Raw genomic sequence first — 7,511 nt, 5'->3', positions numbered from 1 at the left:
ATTTCTTTCCTTTCGTTTTCTCTTATACGTTTGTGGCAATGACTCTGTATTCTAGAGTTCTCTCAAGAGTTTTCGGGTAACTGATCAAGTGACGGCGCCTTGTAGTCTTGGAACCTAGGTATTCCAATACCTAGGTTACAAGGTGTTGAACGAGAGAGGTTGCCTTAGGAACTCTGGAGGGTGATCTAGAATAGTTAGCTAACTGGGGACGGGATAACGGACTAGAGAGAGCTGTTTCCCCCGGTCTCGTTAGTTAACTGGGGGGGGGTGGAATAATGGACAAGATAGAGCCATTTCCCCCACCCCCCGTTACAGAGGGGGTGCTGTGGGGCTGCTGTGGGAGGGGGCAAGTCTCTCATTGAGCACCAGTGTGACTTTCACACCTCTTCCTTATTGTGAGCATCCTGACCTCGTTGGTAGGCCAACGGCGTCGTCCTTTACAGATCCGAGTTCAATACCCAGATAATTCAAGATAGTTTTATAACGTATCAGACAACGCCCCTGGATCCCTATTCCTGCCCCCATAACCCTTGCTCTCCGATATTTATAATAATTAAAGGACATGATTTCCATTTTATTCAACGAATTAATAATAAGAATTTTCTAATTACCGGAAAATGGAAGAGTCTCGCCCAAATAAAGAACAAGAAATAAGCCTAATTAACAGATGGGGGGGAGGACGCAGACCAAATTATTTCTGGACTTATTAATTGCATTTTATTTGCGCGAGAAGAGAGAGGGAATATAGATTACCAGGAATATTAAGGCCAGCATCAGGCTATTTCCATTTTATCTGTTAAAAATTTCAGCTGTTAAAAAATCTGTCTGTTAAAAATTTCGATTATTTGAAGTCAGATTTAGTGTAAATGTGGCATCGATATCTCCTGTTTGTAACTGAATAATTTGTTCACATAATTATGTTTAATTTTTATGTTCATTCGTTTATATTTTTTGTTCTTGTTTACACGGATTTTTTGTATTTTGTGGCGAATAAACGATAGTCTCGGGGGCGGTGGTGGTGGTGCTGTGCCCGGCGCTGTTCACTTGTTTCGTAGGCTGAGTACTGTGTACTGTGGGGCGTGGGGCTCATTTTGTTAATTTAGGATATACTCTATACCCATCCTGTGAGTGGTAGTGGAGTCCATGCCCATCCTGTGAGGGGTAGTGGAGCCCATACCCATCCAGTGAATGGTAGTGGAGCCCATACCCATCCTGTGAGTGGTAGTGGATCCCATACCCATCCTGTGAGTAGGATGGGAGAGTGATTGCACACACACAAAATGTGCCAATCTACCACATACTTTAAGGAAAAAAGGGAATAGCTAATACCTCGTTATACAGGATTTGCGATGTGGACAACAACATCTTTCTAAAAATATCAAATTTGTTGAAAAATATTTTCCTCTGAAGAGGATAGACATCACTTCGCCACTGCAGGCTCAGAAATTGCGGAGAATTGCAGCTCAGACATTGCCAAGAGAAGGTCCAGGTGTGTGGAGACATTGGTGGACTACAACACACAGTGGTTACCTTACCTCGAGGGTAAGGTGCCCTCAAGGTAAGGTTGAGGGTAAGGTTACCTTAGAGTACAGATGAACACAGTGTAGGCACAGACCGACTCCCAGACGTAACACAAAAGGAAGTTAGCAACAAATCAGACATCCCCCTCTCCTACATCTATCAACAGAGAGCCACCTCCTAGTGTAGTGGAGATAAACCATGATGAACGAAGCATGAACGTGGAATTTGGTGATATTATGCTGGAGGTGGGCGTAAATATGGGCTGTCAGGAAGAATTATTGGAACATGCAAATATAACCACCCAAGAAACTGCAGAAACACCCTAAATACACGAACATGTCGCTCTAATAACTGCAAATACTTCCCACCCGTAACTGTGTGAAAATTCGCTAAGCAAAAAAAGGAGCGTTTTCACAATGCCCAGATTTTCATATCAAAGGAACAAAGCGAATAAAATCAGACCACCATTATGAATACAATAACACCCATACATACAAGGGAAAAGGGGGGGGAGGGATTTTATAGTAAGATAAAAAGAATGGCAAGGAATGCCCAAACGGTACCGTCAACTCGGCCAGATGCTAAACAGGACACAGATAATGAGGCGCCCTTACCAGAACCACAGATACCAACACCAAGTACAACACCCAACACGTCCACGAATACCACAACATCTTTCATATTTGTCAACATACAAGGTATCAAAACACACAATACCGACACAGTCCACTTTGTGACTGGCCTCTTAAATGAGTGGTTACGAACCCCATACCCATCATGCGAGTGGTTACGAACCCCATACCCATCATGCGAGTGGTTACGAACTCCATACCCATCATACGAGTGGTTACGAACCCCATACCCATCATGCGAGTGGTTACAAACCTCATACCCATCATACAAGTGGTTACGAACCCCATACCCATCATGCGAGTGGTTACGAACCCCATACCCATCATACGAGTGGTTACGAACCCCATACCCATCATGCGAGTGGTTACGAACCCCATACCCATCATGCGAGTGGTTACGAACCCCATACCCATCATGCGAGTGGTTACAAACCCCATACCCATCATGCGAGTGGTTACGAACCCCATACCCATCATGCGAGTGGTTACGAACCCCATACCCATCATGCGAGTGGTTACGAACCCCATACCCATCATGCGAGTGGTTACAAACCCCGTACCCATCATGCGAGTGGTTACGAACCCCATACCCATCATGCGAGTGGTTACGAACCCCATACCCATCATGCGAGTGGTTACGAACCCCATACCCATCATGCGAGTGGTTACGAACCCCATACCCATCATGCGAGTGGTTACGAACCCCATACCCATCATGCGAGTGGTTACGAACCCCATACCCATCATGCGAGTGGTTACGAATCCCATACCCATCATGCGATGGGTTACGAACCCCATACCCATCATACAAGTGGTTACGAATCCCATACCCATCATGCGATGGGTTACGAACCCCATACCCATCATGCGATGGGTTACGAACCCCATACCCATCATGCGAGGGGTTACGAACCCCATACCCATCATGCGATGGGTTACGAACCCCATACCCATCATGCGATGGGTTACGAACCCCATACCCATCATGCGATGGGTTACGAACCCCATACCCATCATGCGAGGGGTTACGAACCCCATACCCATCATGCGAGGGGTTACGAACCCCATACCCATCATGCGATGGGTTACGAATCCCATACCCATCATGCGATGGGTTACGAATCCCATACCCATCATGCGATGGGTTACGAATCCCATACCCATCATGCGAGGGGTTACAAACCCCATACCCATCATGCGATGGGTTACGAACCCCATACCCATCATGCGAGGGGTTACGAACCCCATACCCATCATGCGAGGGGTTACGAACCCCATACCCATCATGCGAGGGGTTACGAACCCCATACCCATCATGCGAGGGGTTACGAACCCCATACCCATCATGCGAGGGGTTACGAACCCCATACCCATCATGCGAGGGGTTACGAACCCCATACCCATCATGCGAGGGGTTACGAACCCCATACCCATCATGCGAGGGGTTACGAACCCCATACCCATCATGCGAGGGGTTACGAACCCCATACCCATCATGCGAGGGGTTACGAACCCCATACCCATCATGCGAGGGGTTACGAACCCCATACCCATCATGCGAGGGGTTACGAACCCCATACCCATCATACAAATGGTTATGAACTCCATACCCATTATACGAGTGGTTATGAACCACATAACCATTCCTTGAGGGGAAGCAGAAAAAGGTTACAGAGGCACACAAGGATCTCTGGGAACTGAACTCCAAAATTTAGTTAAGCAAGTTACAGTCTTGATAACCTAGTTACATAATTTAACATTTATATCACCAGTTTTTATGGCACGAAATTTGGTACTCTCTCTTCTCTTTCTCTGTTTTCCTCCCTCCTCTTCCTTTCTTCCCTTCCTCCCTCCCTCTCTTTCCACCCTTCACCCTCCCTCCTTCCTTTCCATTTCTCTCTCTCTAAATAAGGACTAGGGGTTCAATAAGAATTTTACTAAATTTCCTATTGAAATTGCAAAGAGCTGTCATATCGCGTCAGCTCATCTGAAGCCTGTCTCTAGGAACTCGTTTTTTGGTGAGATTTTCATTTTTTATCTTTTTATTTATTATATCACTCACAGGATGAGTGGCGCTGCCCAATACTGTCACTATGGCGGTGTGTCCACTCACAGGATGAGTGGCGCTGCCCAATACTGTCACTATGGCGGTGTGTCCACTCACAGGATGAGTGGCGCTGCCCAATACTGTCACTATGGCGGTGTGTCCACTCACAGGATGAGTGACGCTGCCCAATACTGTCACTATGGCGGTGTGTCCACTCACAGGATGAGTGGCGCTGCCCAGTACTGTCACTATGGCGGTGTGTCCACTCACAGGATGAGTGGCGCTGCCCAGTACTGTCACTATGGCGGTGTGTCCACTCACAGGATGAGTGGCGCTGCCCAGTACTGTCACTATGGCGGTGTGTCCACTCACAGGATGAGTGGCGCTGCCCAGTACTGTCACTATGGCGGTGTGTCCACTCACAGGATGAGTGGCGCTGCCCAATACTGTCACTATGGCGGTGTGTCCACTCACAGGATGAGTGGCGCTGCCCAATACTGTCACTATGGCGGTGTGTCCACTCACAGGATGAGTGGCGCTGCCCAATACTGTCACTATGGCGGTGTGTCCACTCACAGGATGAGTGGCGCTGCCCAATACTGTCACTATGGCGGTGTGTCCACTCACAGGATGAGTGGCGCTGCCCAATACTGTCACTATGGCGGTGTGTCCACTCACAGGATGAGTGGCGCTGCCCAATACTGTCACTATGGCGGTGTGTCCACTCACAGGATGAGTGGCGCTGCCCAATACTGTCACTATGGCGGTGTGTCCACTCACAGGATGAGTGACGCTGCCCAGTACTGTCACTATGGCGGTGTGTCCACTCACAGGATGAGTGGCGCTGCCCAGTACTGTCACTATGGCGGTGTGTCCACTCACAGGATGAGTGGCGCTGCCCAGTACTGTCACTATGGCGGTGTGTCCACTCACAGGATGAGTGGCGCTGCCCAGTACTGTCACTATGGCGGTGTGTCCACTCACAGGATGAGTGGCGCTGCCCAATACTGTCACTATGGCGGTGTGTCCACTCACAGGATGAGTGGCGCTGCCTAGTATAGCACACATACGTACTATAGTAGCCCTCGGGCAGCGTGTATTAAGCCTAGGATGGTTGGCTTTTAACAGCAACATTAATAAACACACTTTTCTCAGGTTGTACTAATAGACCACATCGTTACGGTAAGTACATTCCTGGTAGGAGGATAGGCTGGTTGATCAGGTAGTCAGCCCAAGGGGAGGGACACGGTAAACATTGCGACACGGGAACCGGCGGAGAGCAGCGGTGAGGGGAGACACACAAAGGGGGAAAGCCGGTAAAGAAGATGCCTCTTGAATGTAAAAACAGATGTAGTGGTAATGAGGAGAGAGGGGATGTACCTTTGGTGTACTCACCTAGTTGTGTTTGCGGGGGTTGAGCTCTGGCTCTTTGGTCCCGCCTCTCAACCGTCAATCAACAGGTGTACAGATTCATGAGCCTATCGGGCTCTGTCATATCTACACTTGAAACTGTGTATGGAGTCAGCCTCCACCACATCACTTCCTAATGCATTCCATTTGTCAACCACTCTGACACTAAAAAAGTTCTTTCTAATATCTCTGTGGCTCATTTGGGCACTCAGTTTCCACCTGTGTCCCCTTGTGCGTGTTCCCCTTGTGTTAAATAGACTGTCTTTATCTACCCTATCAATCCCCTTCAGAATCTTGAATGTGGTGATCATGTCCCCCCTAACTCTTCTGTCTTCCAGCGAAGTGAGGTTTAATTCCCGTAGTCTCTCCTCGTAGCTCATACCTCTCAGCTCGGGTACTAGTCTGGTGGCAAACCTTTGAACCTTTTCCAGTTTAGTCTTATCCTTGACTAGATATGGACTCCATGCTGGGGCTGCATACTCCAGGATTGGCCTGACATATGTGGTATACAAAGTTCTGAATGATTCTTTACACAAGTTTCTGAATGCCGTTCGTATGTTGGCCAGCCTGGCATATGCCGCTGATGTTATCCGCTTGATATGTGCTGCAGGAGACAGGTCTGGCGTGATATCAACCCCCAAGTCTTTTTCCTTCTCTGACTCCTGAAGAATTTCCTCTCCCAGATGATACCTTGTATCTGGCCTCCTGCTCCCTACACCTATCTTCATTACATTACATTTGGTTGGGTTAAACTCTAACAACCATTTGTTCGACCATTCCTTCAGCTTGTCTAGGTCTTCTTGAAGCCTCAAACAGTCCTCTTCTGTTTTAATCCTTCTCATAATTTTAGCATCGTCCGCAAACATTGAGAGAAATGAATCGATACCCTCCGGGAGATCATTTACATATATCAGAAACAAGATAGGACCGAGTACAGAGCCCTGTGGGACTCCACTAGTGACTTCACGCCAATCGGAGGTCTCACCCCTCACCGTAACTCTCTGCTTCCTATTGCTTAGATACTCCCTTATCCACTGGAGCACCTTACCAGCTACAGGTGTGTGTGTGTGTGTGTGTGTGTGTGTGTGTGTGTGTGTGTGTGTGTGTGTGTGTGTGTGTGTGTGTGTGTGTGTGTGTGTGTGTGTGTACTCATCTATTTGTGCAGGCGATGAGTCACAATAACGTGGCTGAAGTATGTTGACCAGACCACACACTAGAAGGTGAAGGGACGACGACGTTTCGGTCCGTCCTGGACCATTCTCAAGTCGATTGAGAACTTGATAGACTTGAGAATGGTCCAGGACGGACCGAAACGTCGTCGTCCCTTCACCTCACCTATTTGTGCTTGTTGCGGTTGAGCTCTGGCTCTTTGGCCTCTCAACTATCAATTAACTAATGTACAGGTTCCTGAGCCTATTGGACACTCATATCTACACTTGAAACTGTGTATGGAGTCAGCCTCCACCACATTACTGCCTAATGCATTCCATTTCTCTATTACTATGAAACAAAAAAATACAGAAAAACGGCCAACCTACTCATGAGAAACTCTCCAGACACAAAGCAGAACGCTTTAAGAGAGACCAATGTCGTCTATGCCTTTAAATGCCCTCTTGGGGGCTGTAAGCCTCAAAAAACTCAGTATATAGGCAAGACAACATCATCTCTTTCCAGGCGATTAACAATGCATAAGCAACAGGGCTCCATTAAGGAACATATAAACTCTTCCCACAACCAGACCATCACCAGAGAAGTCTTAGCAAACAACACAGAAATCATCTATAGATACAGCGATAGCAGGCGGCTTGACGTCTGCGAGGCACTACAAATTAAGAAGTCAACACCAGCAATCAACAGCCAATTAATGCACAATTATATTCTACCCACTTCAAGACTCCGCA

This window comes from Procambarus clarkii, chromosome 49, assembly GCF_040958095.1.
Source record: "Procambarus clarkii isolate CNS0578487 chromosome 49, FALCON_Pclarkii_2.0, whole genome shotgun sequence".
In the NCBI taxonomy this organism is placed as follows: domain Eukaryota; kingdom Metazoa; phylum Arthropoda; class Malacostraca; order Decapoda; family Cambaridae; genus Procambarus; species Procambarus clarkii.
Note: the sequence above shows the minus strand (reverse complement) of the source record.